Source organism: Saccostrea echinata, unplaced genomic scaffold (genome assembly GCF_033153115.1).
Source record: "Saccostrea echinata isolate AGI-Se365-2 ecotype Australia unplaced genomic scaffold, CSIRO_AGI_Sech_v1 ptg000077l, whole genome shotgun sequence".
Classification (NCBI taxonomy): domain Eukaryota; kingdom Metazoa; phylum Mollusca; class Bivalvia; order Ostreida; family Ostreidae; genus Saccostrea; species Saccostrea echinata.
The window spans coordinates 359,958-386,291 of NW_026889826.1; the positions used below are offsets into that span (position 1 = coordinate 359,958).

The window sequence follows — 26,334 nt, forward strand, 5'->3', positions numbered from 1 at the left end:
AGCAGACTAAAACTGTAGCAGGAGTAGTGTTTTAAAGGAATTTCACAGAAATTTCTATTTTTAGTAACCATGGCAACACCATCCATCGAAATCAAAAACCGATGCACTAAATTATGTATCTTAGTGTAGTCTACTTGTGTGCCAAGTTATATTGAAATCGGACCAAAACTGTAGGAGGAGTAGCATTTTAAAGGAATTTCACAGAAATTTCTATTTTTAGTAACCATGGCAACACCGTCCATCAAAATCAAAAACCGATGCACTAAATTATGTATCTTAGTGTAGTCTACTTGTGTGCCAAGTTATATTGAAATCGGACCAAAACTGTAGGAGGAGTAGCGTTTTAAAGAAATTTCACAGAAATTTCTATTTTTAGTAACCATGGCAACACCGTCCATCGAAATCAAAAACCGATGCACTAAATTATGTATCTTAGTGTAGTCTACTTGTGTGCCAAGTTATATTGAAATTGGACCAAAACTGTAGGAGGAGTAGCGTTTTGAAGGAATTTCACAGAAATTTCTATTTTTAGTAACCATGGCAACACCGTCCATCAAAATCAAAAACCGATGCACTAAATTATGTATCTTAGTGTAGTCTACTTGTGTGCCAAGTTATATTGAAATCGGACCAAAACTGTAGGAGGAGTAGCGTTTTAAAGAAATTTCACAGAAATTTCTATTTTTAGTAACCATGACAACACCGTCCATCGAAATCAAAAACCGATGCACTAAATTATGTATCTTAGTGTAGTCTACTTGTGTGCCAAGTTATATTGAAATCGGACCAAAACTGTAGGAGGAGTAGCGTTTTAAAGGAATTTCACAGAAATTTCTATTTTTAGTAACCATGACAACACCGTCCATCGAAATCAAAAACCGATGCACTAAATTATGTATCTTAGTGTAGTCTACTTGTGTGCCAAGTTATATTGAAATCGGACCAAAACTGTAGGAGGAGTAGCGTTTTAAAGAAATTTCACAGAAATTTCTATTTTTAGTAACCATGGCAACACCGTCCATCGAAATCAAAAACCGATGCACTAAATTATGTATCTTAGTGTAGTCTACTTGTGTGCCAAGTTATATTGAAATCGGACCATAACTGTAGGAGGAGTAGCGTTTTGAAAAATTGTTTACAGACAGACGGACAGACAGACAGACAGACAGACAGACAGACAGACGGACGGACGGACGACGGACACCTTACTATCGCATAAGCTCTTCTGGTCTCTGACCAGTAGAGCTAAAAACTGGTCATTAATCCAGAAAATCTAAGTCAAATCAAGGATTGGTACCCTGAAACATTAACATACATCATCTTTGCAGGTTTGTTCAACATACAGTTTATAATTACATGAGAATAGGACTGCTCAAAACACTTACTCTTGTGGAGTCCCCCATGTGGCGCAAAGGCTAGAGTGTGTAATCTAGAGTCGCAAGTAAGGATTTAATCCTTAAGTCTAAGGTTCAGATCCACTGGGGATGTGGGAACCAGTCCTTCAGATTCGACCGTATAAACCGAGGTCCCACCTCACAGTTGATGTGGGCACAAAAAAGATCCCTTATTGCTCAATGACCCTGAGTGCTAAGTATAGGTCAAATTTTGCAGCTCTCCACCAGTAAGTAGTGGCATCTCCATATGGATGAAAAATTCTTGAGAGGGATGTTAAACAACAAACAAACAAAAACAAAAAACACATGAAGAAAATGTTGATCAGGTCAAGCATCTGAAGTAAATCTGTTAATGTGCTTTAATCCATGCAAGTTTGTCCAGTTAGAGCTTAGGAATAAACCTTGCTCCTTAAATTTTAACTGGGAAGACAATGCTAGGTATATAGCAAGAACTCATCTAGACTGTCCAGAAAAGCTTAAGAATATTTAGCAATATCTTACTTGCATGATTTAAAAAAATCTGCAATCTAACATTATTCTAAAACAATTTCAACAAAGTTTCTAATTTTCAACAAATTCAATGCACTATGAGATGAATTACATTTCTAAACCACATACACTCTACTTAAAGTGCAATATACATGCATTATACTGTATGTTAAATCTTTACAGTTCTCTTCAAGTACTCTAATAGTATATAAAATATGAAGATTACCAAAAGTGATCAAGCTTTAAAGTCCATTGAAACAATACAAAATTGGAGCAGAGCAAACACAGACCTCTAAAAACACCAAGTGCAATGGAGGAGAAAGCATTTTCTGCCATGTGCTCCTTGACATGATTGGGCAAATCGAAAAATCCACAAACAATTCAGTGTAAACAATTTTGATGAAAAACATTAGTCAACATTCAACTTAATGATAGATTAAATTTGCTATAACAATTAATTTACATGTAAGTGTACACACATGTATGCATACCCAATTTTACTAAATGAATTATTTCACAATATCCAAAATTGGACAATAATATATAATTTCTAATCTAGCCAGACAACAGGAAATTTTCATTATTACTTAAATTACATGAAACTATTGATGTCTGTGAGCTACAAATTATATCTAAAAATTATATACATTTTAACAAGTGTTTACAGTTTAGTGTATTTATTATACACAAATGATGACTTAATTAGTAAGACATACCAGTAAAGTCCACAGATTGACTTCCAGATTTCAGCTCAAAGGCTTGAAGATTTTTAGTGGCTTTTTCTCTCATAATTTTTTTTTCACTGAATATTTTCATTTTTTTTTTCAAGACACTGTTTTTGTTGAGGTCTTTTAGCAGTTTGATGCAATCCAAGAACTCTGAGGGCAATTTAAGAACTCCTGAATTTCTTTCTTACCTGGCAAAAATAAAAATTTAAAAGTTTAAAATATATTCAACTTACATGAAGAAAACTAGTAAAACTAGCGATAATGTAATAGACCTTTCAGATGTTCCAAAGCAGCTACATGTACCTTATTAAAAAATATAAAGTTTGAAGTATTTAGAGTCACCTGTATTCTGAACAAGGGATATGTGTATTTGACAGACAGATGAATGAATAGACTGATCACTATAGAGCACCTTAGTCTTTTTTCAATAATCATTATATTAGTGAAAATCAAATAGGAACTAGAGTGCTTCAAGGAATGTATATGTCGCCTGCTAGGTATCTTCATTAAAGAGGTAAATAAATCTAAGAGTGGTCAGCTATTAATTTAATATTAGCATGGAGGTTCATGCATTTGCCTGCAAGGAAAAAAGAGGATCCAAAAGTAAAAGACTGGGATAGAATCTGGCAATCAAAAAATATAGTTCCCCAATCCTCAAATGAATAATTAAATTGAAATTATGATGAATAACTATTTATCATTTTATTAATACACATGTAGGTGCTTCCAACAATCCTCGGAGGAAAGAGATTTCAGACTGTCTTTACTTTGTCACTTTGTCAGTCAACACGATTCATTGTGGAATACTGATCCCAATGTATTTTCATAGTATTTAAATAAGTTTGTGGTAACTGAATTTCATACAGTTTCAAAGTATAGTATCATGAGCTCAAAAACATATATAAATGCTAATTATCAAAACCCTGCCTCTAAAAATTTTGGAGATATAAGGTGTGACAGACGGACAGACAGACACCAGGTAAAGTGATCTCTAAGTGTCGTTCTGCTCTGCAGTTGACACAAAAATGAAAGTTAGTCAATTTTTGAGCATGCATCACTTCAGTGATGAAAGGAATGCTGAAGTGGAAAGTCTATCCTAATTATTTGAAAATACGGCAACCCCATTGGTCAGAATATAATACATATGCTGTCCAGCCTTAATTTCATTGGCATAAAGCAGCACAAAACAAGATTTGATTGGATGGTGCAACTTGTTTTTCTAGGGGGCGCTGTTGCAACCCTGGAAAAGAAAATAGGACTGGGGCTTGCCCTTTGGGGGCACTTACTGACCGGAAGTAAACAAACAACAGAAATAGCAAATTACACTAGAAATATGTCCATAGGCCATGAATGCCCCGCCGAGTGTATAGTAATGCAACATGAAATTTTGTGTTAGTATATGAAGTTTGATGAGAATATCTTGAAAAGTTTCTTTAAAATTGAAATAAAAATTTAAAAAAAAATGAATAGATGATAAGTTCTCACCAAATTATGTATAGATGCATAGCCTTAGATAACAATATCTTAAATGGTTTAAAACCATGCAAAATGCAAATTAAAGGAAAGTGAGGTCAAGGTCACAGGAAAGGTCAAAAATTTTTGAAATAGTTGAATAGGTCTTACTAATCTTACAGCATATTAAGTTTGATAAAAAATATCTTGAATGATTTCTTTAAAACTGAGCTAGTCACAAGCGTGGCGCCATGGTTAAAGCGTCAGCTCTAGAGTCACGAAGTAAGGAATTGATCCTTACATCACAGGTTTGAATCCCACTGTGGGATGTGGACACCAGTCCTTCGGATGAGACCTTATAAACTGAGGTCCCATGTCGCAGTAGGTGCTGGCATGAAAAAGGACCCTCACTGCTCAATGGCTGTGAGTGCAGAGTATAGGACAGAATTTGCAGCTTTCCACTGGCAAGTGGTGGCGTCTCCATATGAGTGTAAAATTCCCAATAGGGGCTGCAGATTACCTGTTATGATTGACCAAAATCCCTACTAGGCTTTAAACTCTTCATTCTTGACCTGTATATCGTCAAATGAGATTTGTCCAGTTAATTAAGGTAAAAATTACTAATTGATAAAACTGTAAATGATTTTTTTTTTACCTGAGTCAGATTTTTACTTTTCTTAAAGGTGTCTGGATTTGACTGTTGGTTCCACCTATCTCAAGAAAATGATCTGTAACAGTAAATGTTAGAAATCATAATCTGTTCTCTATCTCCTATAATCACGAGAAAAGGTGTTAAAAATTAACAGATGGAGATAAAATCAGCAGTCATATTAAAGGCTTTTTTCAATCATCAATTTATTAGTGAAAATCATAAAAGTATTAGGCAAAAAGGAAAAATAAATGTTGTCATTAATTAACCTTGCATATCTCTACAATTTTCTGATAAGAAAATTTATACCCGATAGACGCAATATAATCACCCTTTGCCTGCCCCTAAATTAAATTATGAAATTTTGATAGATTTTGATCTAAGCAATTATTTAAAACAAGGTTTTTTAGGGGCACGTACCCCTGCTTTAGATTTATATAAAAAAAAACTACAAAAAACGTGAAAACCTATTTCTATCTTACTGGTTTATATTTATTACAAATGTCCTCATAGTCAGCATAGCCCAGAATGGTAGACCGCAGACTCTCACCATGAACATTTTTAGTGTCCTGGTTCGAATCCATTTGTTGGCACATTTTTATTTTTTCAAACTTTTTACCTGTATAAACACTAAAGAACCAGTGCACTTATGGGCCCCGGTAAAATGTGAAAAAATGAAGAATCAAATTAAGCTTAATTTTCCATCTCAGATCATTAATTGATATCTAAACCCTAAATTCAACAAATTTTATTGCTGAAATTCATGAATATACAAAGAGCAAAGCCATACAATGTGGTAGGGGTCAGCCAACATTCGTGATTTTCTATAGTAAATCGAGGACAGTCATTCATTTCAAAGCTTTTGTTTATTGTCAGCCTAACATTGTACAAACTTGTGTGATTGACAAAAAACGCATTATACATTTATAAAACTTGTGTGAAAGTAGGAAATTTGTACAAGATTAGGCTTGTACTTAAAATATTAAAAAAATGTATGAAAAGTTCAATGTTTTTCCTATAGCAAGTAAGGGCTTAGATTTACCTGTATGATCTAGCTATGTTGAACCCACCCATGGAATAAATTATTTAAAATACCGGTAGTCACGTGAGTTCTACCCAGGTAAACATTCCTCAAAGATGCTCACTGTAAAGCATAGCCACGTTTTGTATCATTATATCAAAGTCATGCCGCATAGAGAAGTTTGTATGTACATGTATTTGGTTTTAGGAAAATGGGAGGGTTAGGAACACAGAAGGGTTAAGAGAGTTTAGTGTCGTTAAAATGTCATCATAAATAAAAGCGTCAAACATTTTTAACATTCAAGCAAGATAATGGTACCAGTATTGAAAGCCACCCAAATACACCTTTTTTCATTTTAAAATATAAAGGAACTAATGTTAATACTTATTGCATTATTTCAAATGCAAGCGTACCAATTTCATAGTTTGATCACTATGGATACAGGCATCTATACAACTTCATTCAATTTTTTTCTCGGGTAAAATAGCGCAAGAAGTATCATTCGGCAAATGTGCCTGTCAATGATCCACCATCAGATTGTTCAAGTGTCTGATTTAAGATTTAAATGTCTCCTCCCCTTGATTTAAATAAACGATTGAAACTCAAAATGGGTTTGATATGACTTTTCCGGATCTATAGGCATTTAAAAAACTTCATTTGTTTCAAATCCATGCTGATTGATGTTTTAGCGTGATTTTAATTAGAAATGTCCACTTGTGTTTAACTATTACTAAAAGAGAACAATTTGGTAATATATTCTAAAGTAATACAGCACTGAAAAAGGGCCCATTAAGCATTCCTTAAGTGCACTTGTCCTTGCACTTTGATTTTTTTATACAGGCTTTTGCATTTTACTTATATTTTCTTCCTTAAATGCATGTTTGGTGTTGATATAAAAGACATCTACAGAAATGCAGATCATAAATTCTCTTTAACTAAATGCAATCAACCGGAACTATACCTCATTGTAAGCACACTTTGTTCGAGGACACTAATCATTCACTTTGTGTTACTCGATACTGCAGGTGTCAGGAAAAAGAATCTTGCTGAGCAATAACTGCTGTGTTTTCCTTTCAAGAACATAATGACATGTAATAGTACTGTTGTGCCAGTGGGAGAGATACTGTTCTATGCAGAGTAGATGCAGTTCATTCCTTGGGAAAAATGTGTGCATTGGTGATATGTTATGCTAAAAATGCATGAGGGTTTTCAGATTAGAAAAGAATGTGGTAAGGTCAGTTAAGGTTTTATGTCCCATTGCCATTACTCAGTCAGACATCAAGAATGACCCTCATACAAAGGATGTATAATTCTGTAAATACTGAGGTAGGATCATATGAACACACAGTTGACTAGAATGAAATATATCGAGATAACAAACAGTATTCAAGCTCAAAAGCCCATCAAAAAATACAAAATAGGAGCAGAGCAAACACGGACCTCCAAAACATCAGAGGTGGGATCAGGTGCCATGGAGGAGTAAGCATCCCCTGCAGACCGGTCACACACGCCATGTGCTCCTTGTCACAACTGGGAAACAATGGAAAAATCCATCGATAATTCAGTGTGTAAATAATGGCCTAACAATAAGTATGAAAAACGTCACTCAGCATTTGACTTAATGATAAATTGTATTTGCTGACAAGGTCATTGTATCGACCATAGAATTTACAAAATGATAACTTTAAACAAGACTGCTGATATTCTTGTTTCAGCAACTTGTTTGTCAATAACTTACCTCGTTTTAAAAAAAATTCAAACATAGAGGATGCTCTTTCGTATCAAATCAACTGAGAGATATAAACCCTGTATGCAGGTGATGAAGGTATATTGCTAAATAAGTAAAAGAAGTTGACAATTGAAAAGTTAAAGCCATCTCATTTGTCATAAAGCTTGGTTGTTAGATTACCATTAACGTAGAACTAAAGCAATACATGAGAAACAAGAAACTACACACATGTGGCCTAAAGTCAGTGATCTGAACATACATCGATAAGCTTTTTCTAAAGACTGAAACCAATATTGGTCCTAAGGTCAACTCAAATTTTTAACTAGAAGTGTTCCTTTGATATACTATATTTTACTTATTTTCTATAGACTTACTATACCCTGAAAAAAAAAAAAAGGAAAACAGGAACTAGCTGTTTAAATGACCTCGACCACCGAGGTTAATCTAAAGTTTGTCCCTGCCTACCTGAAAAACAGACTACCTCGGGCAGTCAGTAATTTCCAACTCTGGTTATGAGATGCTAAATGTTCAATTTTTACAATCAAATGCTTATATTTACATTTTTAAATTCAGGATAGATTGAGAAAGTCAATAAAATCACTTCTATATTATGTCTGTATACTTCAACTGAGAAATTAGTTGAAACTGGTTCCAAAAAAGAAGCTGAAAATGTTCAATAGTTTACAGACAACACTTGAAACATGATGACTGAACAAACACAGATAGCAATAAGTAATTTAAATGACTCAGGTGAATTATAACCTGTTCAATCTAATAGATCCATCTTTTTTCTAATACGACGGTTGATCCAAAAGTTTGTGAAATTTAATTATCTCTAAAATTTTATTGTGATTTGATGAAAGCAAAAAATAGGCATATTTATAATATGGAGTCTTTATGCAACAATACTGGAAATTTTCACCATGTTCCAATTACCAATAAGGTCACACGAGCTTTCTGAACATTGATAGTTGTAAAATCAGGGGGAGACTTCTACGTAACGTCAAGTTAAGTATGTCATGTCACATTATAGGAGCGTTATAGGAGCATCTCACCCTCATGTTCAATTCGACTAAGTAATTCTACAGAATATTCTGCCTTTTTCTCCTTTTCTCTCTCAAGAAAAGCCTTGGTATCCTCTCACACGGATCAACTTATCTTAATATTATACTCATATTTCAAAAATACTCCCCATCTTTGCATATGGTGTTCCAATTTCAGAAGCAAAGTCAAGCACAGTACGTCAGCGGTCAACGTCCATCAACGCTTAATTTGTCTATGAGAAAAACAGACCCTCCAAAAGGCGGCCACACCTTTAATCAACCTCCATGGAAGTTCTGTTTTTCTTAAATTTCTAATGCCACTGGTAAATCAGTTGCTTAATACATTTTTCTCCAGCCTGTATCAGTAGTATACCCCTTTAAGTCAGAGTGTTCCCAAGATTTTAACAAAACTTATAACTTGACCAAAATGTGATGTTCTCTAACAATTAAAATATGAACAAGAAATCATCAACTAATAATCTAAATATCAAGTTAAATCAGTAAAACTCTCACAGAAAGGTATATTAGTGGTCAAGCAATCGTAATTATGACAAAATTTTCGTTTTATTTGCCACTTAGTGCAGGATTTTTCTTATTTCACGTATAAAGAATTAAAATGATAATGAACGAGTAAATGTCTCCCCTGCATTTTCAAACATCCTTTGCTATGGCAACTGCCATAGAGTTACTATCATAAATATTTAAAATATTGTTTATTAAAAAAATTCAACAAGTGTCTATATAATTCCTATTTGTAATTTTCTACCACTTACACTAATAAATAAATAAAAAATGAAGAAATTCCATGAACTTTCGGATCAACCCTCGTACATGTCAGTCATTAAATTTATATTAATATACAGTATGCATAAGGGAGACCAAATGTATTATTACTGCATTAAGGAGACCAACTACTATCCACATGTAAATCAGTATTTAACCACTTTCACTAATAAATAAATAAAATATGAAGAAATTCAACAAACTTTTGGATCAACCCTCATACATGTCAGTCATTAAATCTATATAATATGCAGTATGCATAAGGAAGACCAAATGTATTATTACTGCATTAAGGAGACCAACTACTCTCCACATGTAAATCAGTATTCAACCAATTTCACTAATAAATAAATACAAGAGGCCCAAGGGCCTTAACGGTCATCTGATTATAATACAACAATTAAGAGGATCCACAGAGTATAAAATGAACTGAAAGGTGAAGCTTTGTTGCCCAAAAGCAAGAAAAATAGGGTGATCAGGATCAACAAAATAATTAGTCTAGTGTTCATGAACAGTTCATAAATTAGGTTCTAATCTGTTCCCCATTTATCACTATCACCATACAGTTATTAACAAACTATTAGTGCTTCTGTACTACCCGGTATTTTAATTCCTTGTTGAAAATCTTTTACATTGGACTCTTTTGGTCTTTGATGAACATTGAATAAGACAAGTTATTTTTGTCTCAATTTTATTCATCTTTTACTTACAAGTCTACCTGATCATTAAAACTATGAAAGTACTTTTTGTATTATACGATAAAAAACCTTGCATAATTCTCTTATACTATTAACCTTTCAAGTACATTATTTACAGTGATTCTCACGTCTGAGATTTTTCTCAAACATGCGTGCCACCAACGTTTTTTCCGACTCAGCTGAGAAAAAATTCTGAGGTTTCTCAGAAAATCTTGAGATTGATGTATACCAGTCTCAAACAAAATCTCACAATTTTTTTTTATGGTAAAATGATCGCAAATGTTGTGACAGTGCACATTTTAATCAATAAATACACGAAATTAACATACAAGCACAGAAAGGATGTTAATTTCTCCCAAAACTTGATTATCCTGTGAAGGGGGGGGGGGGGTAATAATGCGCATGTAAATATTCTTATTATATTAATATTGTCCATGCATGGAATCAAGCACTTTAAACTTTACCAAAAGAAAAAAATAAATAAAGAAAAAAATAAAGAATAGAATATTCTAGTGGCACGTTCGTACATAACATTTATATCTTCATTCATACAGGAATTAATATAATTAATTTAATTCATATTCAAATGAGCTATTTGTGACAAGACATTTTTATTACATGTAATTCACAATGTTCATGTATATCAGAAAAGGAAATATGACTAGATAAAATATCAAAACTCCTCGGTCCCGTATTTTTTTTCCCAGGAAGTTATATTTTACTATTTATTAAGGTAAATATTATACGAAATATTAAAAGAAATCTGTCTAGAATTTCATGTACAAATTCTTCTGTTCTTTCGAAATAATATGTAAATCGCCATTTATTTATTACAGATGATAGCAGTCTGTCTAATTTGGTTCTTAATTAAATCTATAAAATTCTTGATTGAGAATTTGGATCGACTTTATACTCACAATGTATTGTGCGTACTTAAATCCTTGACCATTTATATTATTTATAAGAATAAACTTGACTTATGACCATTCTGAAATACATGTATAAATCACAAGAAGGACTGCATCTATTCAAATGTACTTGCTAGCTATAGTACTTGCAAGAATAGATTCTTTTTTAACAAACAGTATTTTTTAGTACAACAACTTACATTTTGAAGCAAAAAAGTATGATCCGTAGGTTCTTTTTTTTTTTTTAAAAATTACATCATTACGCAGTGAAACTTTTATTTACGATACAATTAGAAATTAATCAGTTTCTCATTACTCAATGAGCGTAAGCGAGATTGATTTGGGTTTTCAATGTAACGATGATTATTTGTCAAGTGGTGCTATATTCGTTGTTTATTATTTATCTAAAAAAAAAAAAAAGAAGACTTTCCGAGACATTTTGTCACAGGGGATCGTAGAAAAATGCGATGTGTTAGTTTGCCGCTTCCCTATACATGCCCTTAGTTCAAATTTCAGCCGGTTTTTCTTCCTTCTGGGGGGATATGAGCTGAAATTCACCGACAATTAAACAGTTCCTCGAGAAATTTCCTTGATAAATTAAATCCTGTAAAACTAAGCATGCGTATGTTACCTGCTCCTGGATATGTTTGCTGTTTTTCCACAATTATGGTATACTCGCGAAATTTATTACAGCATGTGAGAAATTTACATGATATAGGCCTACTGAGCATTTTTTTTTTGGTGGATCTGCTTGAAAAAAAATTCACTCAGGTTTATTCTAAATTTAAATAGTCCCTATGACTCATATTTTTTTTTTTTTGCTATGGAGAATTAAGAATAATACAGATATATCTAACATATATAACAAACAAAGAAAAATGATTTCTTTTAATCAGTCTGGGGAATATAGTCTTGATCTGCCTACCTGCTACACGTAACGTCACAATGGTGGAAGTGACGCCTCGGTGTATGTTTTTGTGTGTTTATGTCAACAGACGAACCAAGACTACAAAGTTTAGATATGTTTTTGTGTTATTCTTCTGTAGGGATTTTTTACGGGGGGTTCAATGAAAATTTATTGTCGCAAATGTCGAAATGGAATCCTCTTTGTTGAATGACTCGAAACAACAAATAAAAGATGAAGGAAGTGTGGGATGTGTTTTTTCGTGATATTCACTAAAATATTGCATAAATAACTGACTAAAAGGTAAATTCAATCATTGATTCAACAAATTCATGCATTTTCAGAAAAAAAGGTCGTATATAACAACGAGAATAAGTCCAAGATTTTTCTCAAATCTCAGCTTACGTGAGATGATCGAATCTCAGAGATGTTGGTGGCATGATGTTTTAGGAAAATCTCAGCTGAGGCAGAAATCTAAGATTTGAGGTTGAGATTTGAGCTGAGATTTTATACGTTGGTGGCCCCGAAGCCAGATGTTCAAAAATCTTTATGAAAACTTTTACTTGTTTTGCCTCTGATATGCCCAGGTGCAGAGAAGATTTTCAAAGAAATAATGCATTTTTTACTACAGATTCACTATATTATCAATAGAGCCCCCCCCCCCCCCCCGACACCTAGAAACACCAGAGCCTCTCACCCTGGGACCAGAAGTTTGCTCATCATACATGTAAGTAATCACTTTGTTTATCTGATTAACACTAAGGAGCAGACAGGATTATTTAACAGAATTAATGCATTTTCACTATATCATCAAGAGCCCCACCATTACACCAGCACATCTGACCCAGGGGTCATGCAATTCACTACTCTGGAAGAAGCAATCATGCTCATCATAACTATATGCTTAGCTTCTTTGCTTTTTAACCAGAAGCAGAAAAGAGTATTTTCAAAGAAATTTTGCTTTTTCACTATATAATCAATAGAGCCCCTCCCCCTTTTTCACCATAACCCTTGACCCTGGGGCTATGAAATTCACAATTTTGGAAGAGGCAATCTTGAATATCATAACAATGTACTTAGTTTGTTTAAATAATACCCAGGGGAAGAGAAGAAGATTTTCAAAGAATTAATACATTTTCACTATATAATCAATATAGCCCCGCCCTAACACCAGAACCCCTGCCCCTGGGGCCATGAAATTCACAATTTTGGAAGAGGCCCTCTTCCTCATCATAACTATGTACTTAGTTACTTTATTTAATACCCAGGAGCAGAGAAGAAGATTTTCAAAGAATTTATGCATTTTCACTATATAATCAATAGAGCCCCGCCCTAACACCAGAACCCCTGACCCTGGAGCCATGAAATTCAAAATTTTGGAAGAGGCCCTCTTCCTCATCATAACTATGTACTTAGTTACTTTATTTAATACCCAGGAGCAGAGAAGAAGATTTTCAAAGAATTATTAATGCATTTTCACTATATAATCAATAGAGCCCCGCCCTAACACCAGAACCCCTGACCCTGAGGCCATGAAATTCACAATTTTGGAAGAGGCAGTCTTGCTTTTCATAACTATGTACTTAGTTACTTTATTTAATACCCAGGAGCAGAGAATAAGATTTTCAAAGAAATAATGCACTTTCACTATATGATCTATATTGCCCCATCCTAGCACCAGAACCCCTGATCCTGGGGCCATGAATTTCAAAATTTTGGTAGAGGGCTCAATGCTTATTACAATGATGTGAACAGTTTGACTGCTTGATATCCAGGAGTAAAGAAGAAGATTTTTAAAGATTGCATTATTTTTGGTGGTTTTAGCCCCGCCCCTCAGGCCCCAGGGGGACAGGGACCATGAAATTCACATGAAAGTCTAAACTCAACGTAATGAAGATTTAGATTTGCAAACAAGGTCATTACACTGACCATAAATTTCTCGACATGTAAAATTCTAAACAAGGCAGTAGAAAGCTCTGTATCATGGACTTAGTTGTCAGTAGGATGTCTTGGTTCAAAACAGTTACTACATAGAAGATACTCTTGCCATTGCAAAATTAGTTGAAAGACGTAGACACCATCTGCAATTGATAATATAATGTGATTTTGTTTTCTTGCAGGACACGGCAATACTTTTATTCTTCTCATGTAGAAGTTTGCACATGAATTCTCCTTCATTAGAACATACAATAATAGGTCGGCAAATTAATGATCACAGTTTTTGGAAATGCGAATTATGTAAAACACATTGTTTGAAGGCTTTCATACCATCTGATGGTTTTGGGGTAAGAATCGTGATTTCTAATTTTCTTTAAATTTTCTACAGGTTTTTTTAGAAACAAGATTTCATTAAAATCACTTCTTTAATATGGTAATTGTAGCACAGTGCTTCTTCACAGCATTTAGATATTTATCTCATGCACATTTAGAGCAATTTTTGAAATTTAAATATGGCATTCTTAAACATTTGTTACACCATTATACAATTACACAGGTATTTATATTTACTTCGAATTTTAACATGAAATTTGATTTGAGTAACATTTTTGTGGACATCCATGGGTTTTAACAGGTCTGGACGATTTTAATATTAATTGCCATAAATGCACAGAATAAACAACATGCTAAGGCAATCTTTAAAATAATGTTTGTTTGCCCTCTCCCTTCACCCAAAGATGCTATATACCAAATTTGGTTGAAATTGGTTGAGCGGTTTCAGAGAAGAAGCTAAAAATGTTCAAATGTTAATGTACGTCGCACGACGACGGACGAAAACGGATAGCAATAGGTCACCTGAGTTACTCAGGTGACCTTAAAATATGAAGAAATTCCTCGAACTTTTGGATCAACCCTCGTACATGTCAGTCATTAAATTTATATAATATACAGTATGCATAAGGAAGACCAAATGTATTATTACTGCATTAAGGAGACCAACTACTATCCACATCTAAATCAGTATTCAACCTCTTTCACTAATAAATAAATAAAATATGAAGAAATTCAACAAACTTTTGGATCAACCCTCATACATGTCAGTCATTAAATTTATATAAAAATAAATATGCAGTATGCATAAGGAAGATCAAATGTATTATTACTGCATTAAGGAGACCAACTACTCTCCACATGTAAATCAGTATTCAAAACGAGAGATTTTAATACCCTAGTAATTTACATGTTTAGTTACATGAACTAAATCTATTTACCTTTGTCATCACGCAAGAACTGTTTTACATTCATCCAACTTTAACAACATTATACATGCATACAGTGTATGCCATACATTAGGAAGACCAGATGCATTATTACAACATTAAAGAGACCATCTACAATGGAACAATGAGACAGTATTCCAAAATGTTCATCCCAATACCATAGTAATTTCCCTTAATTTGTTTGTATTTAGATGACCTAAATCAATTTATCTCAGCCAGAATTGGAACAAAAAAGCTAGTCACACAAGTGGCCAAACACATGAACAGACAGATGGACATGATGATTCCTATGCTTATATACAACCATGCTTATATACACCCAAAGTTGCCAAAGTAGAGCAGATGCAGTGGTTAGAGCGTCTACTCTAGAGTCGCGGAGAAAGAAGCTGATCCTTACATAGCGAGTTTGAATCCCACTGTGGAATGTGGAGACCCGTTCTTCAGATGAGACAGACGTATTAACTGAGGTCCCGTGTCACAGTAGGTGCTGGCTCGATAAAGATCCCTCAATGCTCAATGGCCGTAAGTGCTGAGTATAGGACAAAAATTTGCAGCTCTCCACCAGCAAGTGGTAGCGTCTCCATATGAGTGAAAAATTCTCAAGAGGGACGTTAAGCAACAAGCAATATACACCCAAAACTTTGTTTGCAGAAGATTTTGTGATACATGCTTTACAAGTATACATATTGTTCATAAGGGAATAAAAATGCTATAATATATCATTAAGGAAAGCAACTGAAATTAAATGTGCACTTCTAATTGAACTAAACAAAATTACCCTTTGTCAGAATGTAGATTTATAAACAGGAAGGCTGTTTTTCTTCATTTTTTCCATGTCAGATTCAGACTGTTCTTCAAAAAATTCTGGCATACACCCTGTAAAAGTGAACAGTGCAGATAATAAAGAGCTTCTAAATAAACTGCATAATATTTAAAAGATCCACTTAAAAGGGATAACAAATGCATTTAACTGCATCAAGGAGATCAACTGATATCCATATATATATAAATCAGTACATGTATTTTAATTGTGATATTTTAATATCCTAGTAATTTACATGTTTAGTTTCATGAAATAAATCTATTTACCTTTGTCCAATGAGCACAAGCACTGATTTTTCCTCTTTTTTCTTAACGGAATCACCAAGGCCAGTCTGCGGTCCATATGATTCTGGCATATGTACATTCTGTAAAATGCATATTTGTACCATGTACAGGCATATGAACAATATTTCTATACTACATACATGCATCATTAAACTTAATAATCTTTTTTTCCAAAATTCATTATTCATAGTGTTTTGCTGTTAGCAAAATTCAACAAAAACTATACCGTATATACTCGCCTATAAGGTGGTCTGCCTATAAATCAGTTGTATTTTTTGAGGTTATTTTGGAGGGATTTGCTATTGACCCGCTTATAAATCGGTACAACTTTTTGCCAGAATCAATTGACAATTTCAAATCAATGCTCTGATGTTTTAACCTGGTTTCAAAATACTAATCTTTTTATGACTCACCTATAAGTTGGACATAGAGTATATACAGTACCTGCATTATACATGCATTAGGAAGACCAAATGCATTATTGCAATATTAAAGAGACCATTGCGGCAAATGAAATCAATGTATGAATTGTATTCAAAACTACGGGTGTACTAATTTGTCTGAAGTATATCATGATATAATGTGATACACAAAGACTTGAACAGGATATGTACATATACCCACATTCCTAAATGTAACAACAGTTTAAAAATCAATAATTTTTTTTTTTTTTTTTTTGCAAATTTCACTGTCTAATTTATGAAATATAAAATATTATTTAAAACCATAAAGCATAAAATGGTTGAAAGCTCATTTAATACAATAACTGACATAAATAGGATGTTTAATCTACATTTATTAATATTGTGGGTCATCACCCCATTTTTTGTGAAGGAATCGTGAAAGGCATTGTAATTCCAACTTGCTCACAGAGCAAGTTTTACACAGAGGACCAACTCTTTATTCAAAATTTAGTTTACATACTTAATTTTTTAACAAGTTTAATGGGTTTATAAAACTTTAAACTAAGTCAAAATATTTTGCTTTCTAAATATGGACAAGAAATGTTTTTTGCTTAAAATCACCTTAACTTCAGATAAAAAAAAAATGCACTGTGCTCATCCTCTTCAAATGCCTTGTTTGTAAATAACTGATAAAGGGTACAAATGCTTCATTATTACAAATGTCTTACAGTAAATATAGGCATCACCACAACTTATTTCATTAGTAAGAATAAACCCTTAAGCAATGAATATAAATGCTGAAAAGTGGTGCATTGTTAGGAGTTGATCTTACTACACAAGTTTCGAGATTATCTCCATTGCACTCGGCACACCTCGGCCGATTCGTACCTCATCAAACGTTTGATGAAGGTGACGGAATCAGCCGAGGTTTGCCGAATGATCTCCATTGGTGCACTCTTTTGTTATGGAGGGAAGTTTTGTTTCCACATTAGCAGGCAGGTGGGACAGTTATTTATATATTGCATACATTACGTCATTGATATACTGTGAAACCTGTCTTATCCAACATGTTGAAGGGGAATAAAATCAATGTCAGATTAGACAGTGTGTCGGATTACCCAGTGTTGAATATTTCTGAGCATTATGATAAATGTCAGGTGACTTCATACAGAAAAAAAAAAAAAACATTTTTCGTTAGGTTTAGAGTACATGTATATTTAATTGTCAAAGTGTGTGTGTGTGTGTGTTTCTTTGTTGTATAAAATATACCTTCGGCTGATTAACATTTCTTTGAGACACATCATTTGTTACAGCACTAGTAAACTCTGTAGTAATATATGATAATTTCTTTTAAACGTGCAAAACAGATGGAACTGCCAATCGCTTCGAGTTGTTGCAATTTAATTTTTAGCATTTTACTTACTAACAGTAGATATTAAATATTTTGTCTACCTTCTGTAAACAGTGGTTTTATTTTTTTTTTCTACACTACATTTCTCTCCGATTTTTTCTGCATTGTTAACTTCTCAAGATAGACTGTGCTATTAATACCCTCTCGTGACTTTTCAAACAAATGGGACGTACCTCTAAAACATTGTTATTGCGATTTAATTTTTATCAAACAACATTAACATTTTAAAATTTAATGGGTCTACTTAAAGTGGAAGTTTTTTGCTTCCTGCAAATCTTTTATGTGCACAGTCTCACTTAATTCAGTGTATATTAACCCGGAAATGAAACATTTTCTATTAGACGAGATGCTGTCTTCAAATTGTGTGTTGTCTACATGTTATACAGCAGTTTGCTGTACTCATTTTTTAGGGAGACATGACATTAAAGGACTCTGACTGCGTGTTTGATTTCAATTTCAAGCAAAAAATCTTATTTATTCTGTTAGGTAAAGGCAATCTAAATATCAGGTACTCCTTTTTATTTTCTATCGTGTGGATGCTATTTTGTCAATGCGAGAATAAAATTGATAACAACGAAGAGTACTGATTGCCTAATTTTTAAATTCAAACACAGTTCATTTATTGTTTATATAAACACCATCAAACTAATACATGTAATTAACAACTAAGTAGACCAAGCTTGTGCCAAAATGGGACTAGCGACTAATTATGGTACAAATGTATAATTATGTCGAATTACCCAGGTAAAATCATAAGGTAATTATCTAGTCTTGTCGACAAAAAGCACCAGAATTCGGAATGTACAGTGGTCGGAATATACAGTGTTTTATTCTATATATATTATAAAGAAATTTTTGGGAATAAAATATTTAAGTTTTAATGGTCGGAAAGTCCAGTGTGCTGGATTGCACAGTTGTCGGATTGGACAGTGGACACTGTAACATCATAACTGATTGTCGGGATGCACTCTTCAACTTGAAAATTAAGGAATTAAAGAAAAGGCGTTAATTTTTTTCAATGAACAAAAAATCAGAACAAAAGAAACTAAAAATCAGAACAAAAGAAATATCAGTGGATAAGGCCACAATTAAAAAATTGTTGGTTTAGCATTGCCGATTGAGTCTTTAAACACTTGGGTCAGTAGGTAGGGAAAATATATATATATTTTTTTTTTTGCTGATACAAAAATTAATGCTATTAAATTAATTGTGTTGTATTATTGCATTTTGTTATACAAATTAACAACTATGTCAAAACAGATATGAAATTTCACACGTCATACAGATTTCTAATACAGTTTCAGGTCTTGAGTGACAATTATGAAGCAAGAACTTCTGCTTTCTGCTTTCTGAGCAGGAAAGGGCATATACAAAACAAATCAAACAACACTAACAAATAAATGCTGAAATGATACATCGTGATATGTAGGTATATTGGGTTTGGATAATACACAGACATTATGATATGATACATCTCTCAAAACAATTTTATGATTCAATACATGAATCTAGACATTATTTAAGTTATAAAATTTTAATAAAATTACTTTCTTATTAATTTTTTTCTAAGGATAAATTAACCATAAATGTACAAACAAACAAACAAAAAAAAAAAAATCAAAAATCAAATCACTTGAATTGAAATTTACAGCAAGGTATTGCTGTAAAAATTATCATTAATATATTTGTCTAGGGAGGAATTGATGGGAATTGCTTTAATTTGTTTTTAAAAATTTCAAAATGATTTATAAATCATGATTGTCAAATGTCAATAAATAACACAATAAAGTAGATTCATCATTTAGTGTAATGGCTAAGCATTCAGATTTGTTGTGTTTCTCATATATATACTGAAACTTTGAATGACACAGTTTATAAACATGCTGTCTTCTCTGTAGTAGCAGCACTAGTGAAGAATCCAACATGTTTCAAAACTTGTAAGAATGGCCTGATTTGAATGTGTAAGATACAGTTGCAATGCCAACCATGCCAACATTTGGCATTTGTTTATTTTTTAGTTATTTATGAACCAGCAATAATTAGGGCTGCACCAAATATATTGATACATATCTAGATTAATGAATATATCGTATCCAAAAAATAACTTAATTCCAATACATTTTGGGCAGGCAGTTTTTTTATGTAATTCTGTGAAAAAGTTGGGAATTTCAATCACCAAAGATTATATTTAACTGTTTTGAATTAAAACTGATCAAAAATGATATAATCGTTAAGGAGGTAGCACATCTTAGATGATTATTACAAAATCATAAAAATACATAGACAACTTTACTTAGCATGTTGATTTTACAGTCAACAAAAGTTTGAATTTGAAGTGTAATTTTTAAAGACAGTGAGACAAAAAATTAAAAATGAGTTGCAAAACAATTATTATTTTTATAAAATTCATGCATAATGATTTATAAGACTTTTTTGACAGAATTGTTAAAGAATCCAATATATTGCATATCGCATTAAAAAATGTCTTCTTCTTTTTTTTTGCTCAATACACAGCCCTAGCAAAAATGATATACAACAAGGACTTTGATTGGATTATTAACATTCATTCAATTGATCATAATTATTAACTGTTATTGCACTTTCATTTTCAAAATGTTGTTAGGTATGTTGTTTGTTCATTCTTTTGCATTGATATTATAATTTATAAAAGAGTATTTTAGCAGAAAAAAATTATCAATTTACCTTTCATGGAATAAAGACATGTTGACCCTTGAGCTGAGATTTTCTCTCTTTCCATAGATGTGTTACACTGGGGTCCACATGATTCTAGCAGAGACCCTGTAAAAAAGGACTTAATTATGGAAAAGCATGAAGAATATATGCCTATTATACATATCTTAAATTCTAATAAAAACAATGTTTTTTTAATTAAGATCCATATATTTCTAATGATTGACATAATACAAATTCAAAATAAAATATGCATGTCTATATTATACCTTAAGCAGACCAATTGCATTAATACATCCTTCAGGAGACCAACTTAAATCAATATTTGAGAAATATTTGTGAGAACAATAAATTTGTCTACTTTACAGTACTAAATGTACATGGAATCTATTGGATCATGTTACTTTGATTGACCTGCCTTAGTTCAACACAGTAATCTAACAAAGAAATTGAGCCAAAACAACACTTTAAGACTTTTTGAACAGTGCATGTTCCTATCATTTCAAAACCATTACCAGTAAAAAGCTAATATAGGAAAATGATGACAATTAATTAATATTGTACTTTCAGGTATATTAAATGAATCAATCTGATTCGTCAAGAAACATTTGTTAAAAAGCACTATTACCCACTGAATAATGAAGCCACGCCCTCCAGTGTCGCAACAGTCAACATTGCTTGACGACGGGTGATATTCCAAAAAATAGTGACTGCGCAGATTTTTGCGCTCAAGGTTCACTATTATTTGTATTTGTATAAAACATTCAGTATAATATAATAAATGTTGCATGTAGTTGAGTGTAACATTGAAAATTTTCACCCCTCGAAAACCAAATACGTCAAAAAGGGGATAGGTTTCTTTTCCAACTTCTATATAGTTTCGCCCCTGCAAAAACTGGTATAGACCTAGGAAATGTTTAAACGGGCTAAGAGAAATCAAATGCATCGAGAGTACTTTAATTGTTTTTACCCAAGTTACATGCCAAAAAAGATTCAGAAAGACGTCACATAAAGTTAACGTTGATTTGAACTGAAGTTAGGGTGTCAAAAGTCATTCACGTCCAAAAGTGACATTGATCATGTGTGGTAGATAATAAACTCCTACGAGCAAAATATGCTGGCATAATCAAGTGAGGATCTTTCCCTAATCCTATATATAAATCCATTTAATACAATATTATATGCACTTAAGCAGCTGTTTATGACATTGTAAAATTATATAAACAAGACCAGTTTATATAATTTATAACAAGACCGGTTTATACAATTTATATACCAGGGTAATTAATAATATAATTTATATAATTTTATCAAGATAAGTGTATGGGGTAGAGGGAGCAGACATTGAGAAACAATGTTGTCGGACCTCATGAAACTAAACTAACAGTCTTCCAAATAACCCGGGAGTCCAATGCCAGGGACCTGTTAAATTTGCAGCTGGGCATGTAAAAATTGTCAAATTACATGTCCGAAGAGGGCATATGTGAATCTTCTTTCATTGTACGATCTTTACTTGCCATTTATTCTGTCCTACCCCCATTATTCCCGTAAACGTTGCTATATGTAATGTCTTAGATGGATTGCCTGTCTACATTCTCGATACGACCTGTCAAATGATTGTCAATCTAATCATTGAAGTGTTTAGTTTAACCTATTTGTTTTCTCGAAGTTTCTTGCTAAATTACGAGACGTTCATCGATGCCACATACTGTGGCACTACAGTCATGATCCCATTTCTGAAATTCAGTTCAGCTAAACCGGCCAACAAATGACCAGCATGCAACTCAAAAGTTATTAATGAACAAAAACGCTTTAGAAAATGGCAATCACGGTGAATAAACACACGTGGTACAGTCACGGAGAAATACAATGCTGAAAAAATTAATATAAAACCTTTAAACCTAATGTTTTTTTTTTGTAGCACAATACTGGTAAATGTAAGAATTTTGAGTAGGGCATGTACAAATTTGAATGCGCTGGGTACAAATGATAGGTCTACATGCCCGAAGGGCATGTGCTGAAAAAGAATTGTTGTGAAGACTGAACTAAAGTGACAGCGCCGGGTGATCATATAAAGTCCCTTTTATTACATAATAATTTGGCAAATTATCAACATATCACGCTAAAATTTCCAACATATCTTAACGGTGAGAATTTTTATTTTTTAAGTTGAAACCCCGTGACCTGTGAAAAAAATGAAATTTGTATCATCTAAAGTCTTAAAATGTATCAAGGTAATTTTCAAAACAAATTTGCGGTTGGAGTTATAAATGAAGGATAAAACCAGAGACCTCGGAATGGAATACTCGGAAGTCTCTGGTTTTATTCTACCCCAACTGGAAGTTGTATCCCATCTAAAGTCTTAAATTTAACAATGTATCGAGGTAATTTTCGAGGAATAAATGAGTGGTTTACAATAAAGAGTCTCGACCAGAGACGTCTGAAACGATTTATTTGACAAGAAAAAAGTCTCATGAAGCGAACAATGTCATTTTAAAGTAGGTTAATGATTGATATATGAACAAAATACGAGCTTGAAGCAGGGTGCCTAAAATTGAGTTAGAAACCTTGTGGTAAAAATAAGTAGGGGTGCACCGTATATGAAACAAGTGCCTGTGATTGATAGTCTGAAATTTCTCTTCACATAAATATTAAAAGCTTGCAGTGATCGCTATAAATCTATACAACAGTCAAGTTACATATGGTAAACTAACATAAAAACAAGATTACAACAGTCATGATTACAGAAGGTATATTTTGAAGACTCTAGGTCAGTAGGTGAATGTTAACAGGTAAACACACGTGGGACAGTCACCGCAAATAAATGAACCACAAAACGACTTATAACATTAAAATGTAAATATTCATCTGCACACAGAGTTTTGCATAATAATTTTAAAAAAGTGTAAATTAAAATATAAAATAAACAAACCTCAAACCTTGTAACAAGGCTTGTTTCCCTGCATTCTTATATCTGGTTCTCTGTCACTGAAAATGCAGGGAACCCAGGGTGCGTTATTAACTCGTACACAGATTTGTTGATACGAATAAACCTATAAACATATATATACGAAATAAAATATTATCTTAAAAAATGAAGAATTTCAAATTGCTTGAAAAATTATCTTTATGTAGTTTATAATAAATGGTTGTAATTGTATATTAATTTCTATCTATCCATTAAAATTTGATATTTATATCAGCTTATGTATCCGTCTGAACAATTATTGTTTTTACACTCCCTGTCACATCTTCATAGTTAAGCCTGTAAGCATGGTAAATAGGAATCAATTTCAGTTGAAGGGGACCAAAACCAAACATTTTTTAGTTTCATTTGGTGGGGAGGGGGGGGGGGGTATAAACCCCAAATGATCATTTTATCTCCGTCACTGAACTGCTGAAAATAATGAAGGGAACTAGGCTGCGATAATGATTTGTAAAGAATTTCCAATTGCTTGGGAAAAAAAAAGCTTTTCGTGTATGTGGTTTACAATAATGGTTGTACTTGTATATTTTCTATATATCCATTAAAATTTCATAGTATCAGTATTTCACTTGTAAACATTAACTGTTACAATAATATTAAATAAATGTTACACTCACTGTGTAACATTTAGTTACTGTCACATCTTCATAATTAAACGAGAATATTCCCTTCCGTAAATATTGCTATATATCTGAACTGTTACCAATTAATCTTTCTTTGGTGAAAGAAAACCTCAGGGATGGAGAATAGGCCCGTACGTAATTTAGTTGGAGGGGGGGGGGGGGGTGAGCACAACCAAACAACTTTTTTCAGTTTCAGGTTGGGGGAGGATACAAACTAAAAATTTCTTAATAAGCAAAAGAAAAATACATTACCAGAGGTTATTATTTAGGGGGGGCAAAAGCAAAAGTAAAAAATAGATCATCAGAGGTTATTATTGAGGGGGTCCAAACATAAAGGAGCAATGTTTTCTATAGTATACCTAAATTTCATTTCGTACGTTCCTTCAGCCATGTATTGTATCAAATCTGCTTCACCCTTTTTTTACTGCATATGTATTTTAACAGCAGAGGACCACATTATATTAATAAATAATTATTAAATTATAGCTATTTTTTCTTACAGGGTCTGTTTCATTTATACTATATCATGATGATCATGTCCTGCATGATGTTTACAGAAAGTTTAATTTAAATTTTTAAGCTCGACATAGCTGCGTCAACTTGCGAGACTATTTTTTTCTACGTTCGGCCTAATCTTTAAATATTTTCTGCAATTTGTTTGTGGACTTGCATAAAAGAATTAAAAATATAGGGGCATATCATTTAACTTTATTTCGAATTTCCTTCAGGATTTTATATACCGAACTATAGTCTAATGATTATTTAAAATCATACTTTTTCTCTTAAAAGCTAAATTACTAGGCAAAAAAAAAAAACAAAAACAAAAACAAAAAACACGAATGTTTGTCTTGCGTATTCTTAATTACAACTTATTACTGTATCATTTTAGTTACTTACCCAAATTTCTCAACATTCATGGTGTTCAGAGGTCATTTTCTGAAAACTGAAGAGGCATTCCGATGGCATTCGGAACAAATGACGGAAAGCACTTGCTAAGAATTCAAAACATGGTCCATAAATTTACAATATTTTTCCTTTTTAGGTTTTTAACATAAAAAGTGGAAAACTAAGTTAAAGAAACACTCATTTGAACATATCAAAAGCGGAAAAAATATATATGCTAGATTTTTTGTTTAATTGCATGTTTTTCATGGTCTCCAAAATGCAGAAAAATTATCCTTTGAAATTATACGTAGGTTATACATTCTTTTCTTTTTTAGGGAAGATGATAGGAATTAGACAACTTTTGAATGTTAAATAACAGAGTTAAAGATTAATAATATTTAATGGCAGACTGTTTATTTATCTATAAAAAGACATTTGCAATACTGATGAGGTCAAAATAATAGGGAGACCGAAAAAGGTCGCCTTAATCCAGTGGTCTCCCTAAGCCAGAAAATATATCCTCCTTGGTCTCCTAAAGCCATATGTCATATATATATATATATATATATATATATATATATATATATATATATATATATATATATATATATATATATATATATATGACTTATGGCTTTAGGAGACCAAGGAGGATATATTTTCTGGCTTAGGGAGACCACTGGATTAAGGCGACCTTTTTCGGTCTCCCTATTATTTTGACCTCATCAGTATTGCAAATGTCTTTTTATAGATAAATAAACAGTCTGTCATTAAATATTATTAATCTTTAACTCTGTTATTTAACATTCAAAAGTTGTCTAATTTCTATCATCTTCCCTAAAAAAGAAAAGAATTTATAACCTACGTATAATTTCAAAGGATAATTTTTCTGCATTTTGGAGACCATGAAAAACATGCAATTAAACAAAAAATCTAGCATATATATTTTTTCCGCTTTTGATTTGTTCAAATGAGTGTTTCTTTAACTTAGTTTTCCATGTTTTATGTTAAAAACCTAAAAAGGAAAAAATATTGTAAATTTATGAACCATGTTTTGAATTCTTAGCAAGTGCTTTCCGTCATTTGTTCCGAATGCCATCGGAATGCCCCTTCAGTTTTCAGAAAATGACCCCTGAACACCATGGATGTTGAGAAATTTGGGTAAGTAACTAAAATGATACAGTAATAAGTTGTAATTAAGAATACACAAG

General features: G+C 32.6%; 1 long non-coding RNA gene across 1 annotated transcript; it reads right to left on the reverse strand.

The window, feature by feature from the left end:
- Nucleotides 1-2,259: 2,259 nt before the first annotated feature.
- Nucleotides 2,260-23,677, reverse strand: LOC133176625 (uncharacterized). The gene is made up of 5 exons (XR_009719501.1): nt 23,562-23,677; nt 20,642-20,737; nt 16,106-16,203; nt 4,719-4,791; nt 2,260-2,799 (listed from the first exon to the last, which is right to left on the reverse strand). It is a non-coding gene; the product is annotated as an uncharacterized LOC133176625 (long non-coding RNA).
- Nucleotides 23,678-26,334: the final 2,657 nt, after the last annotated feature.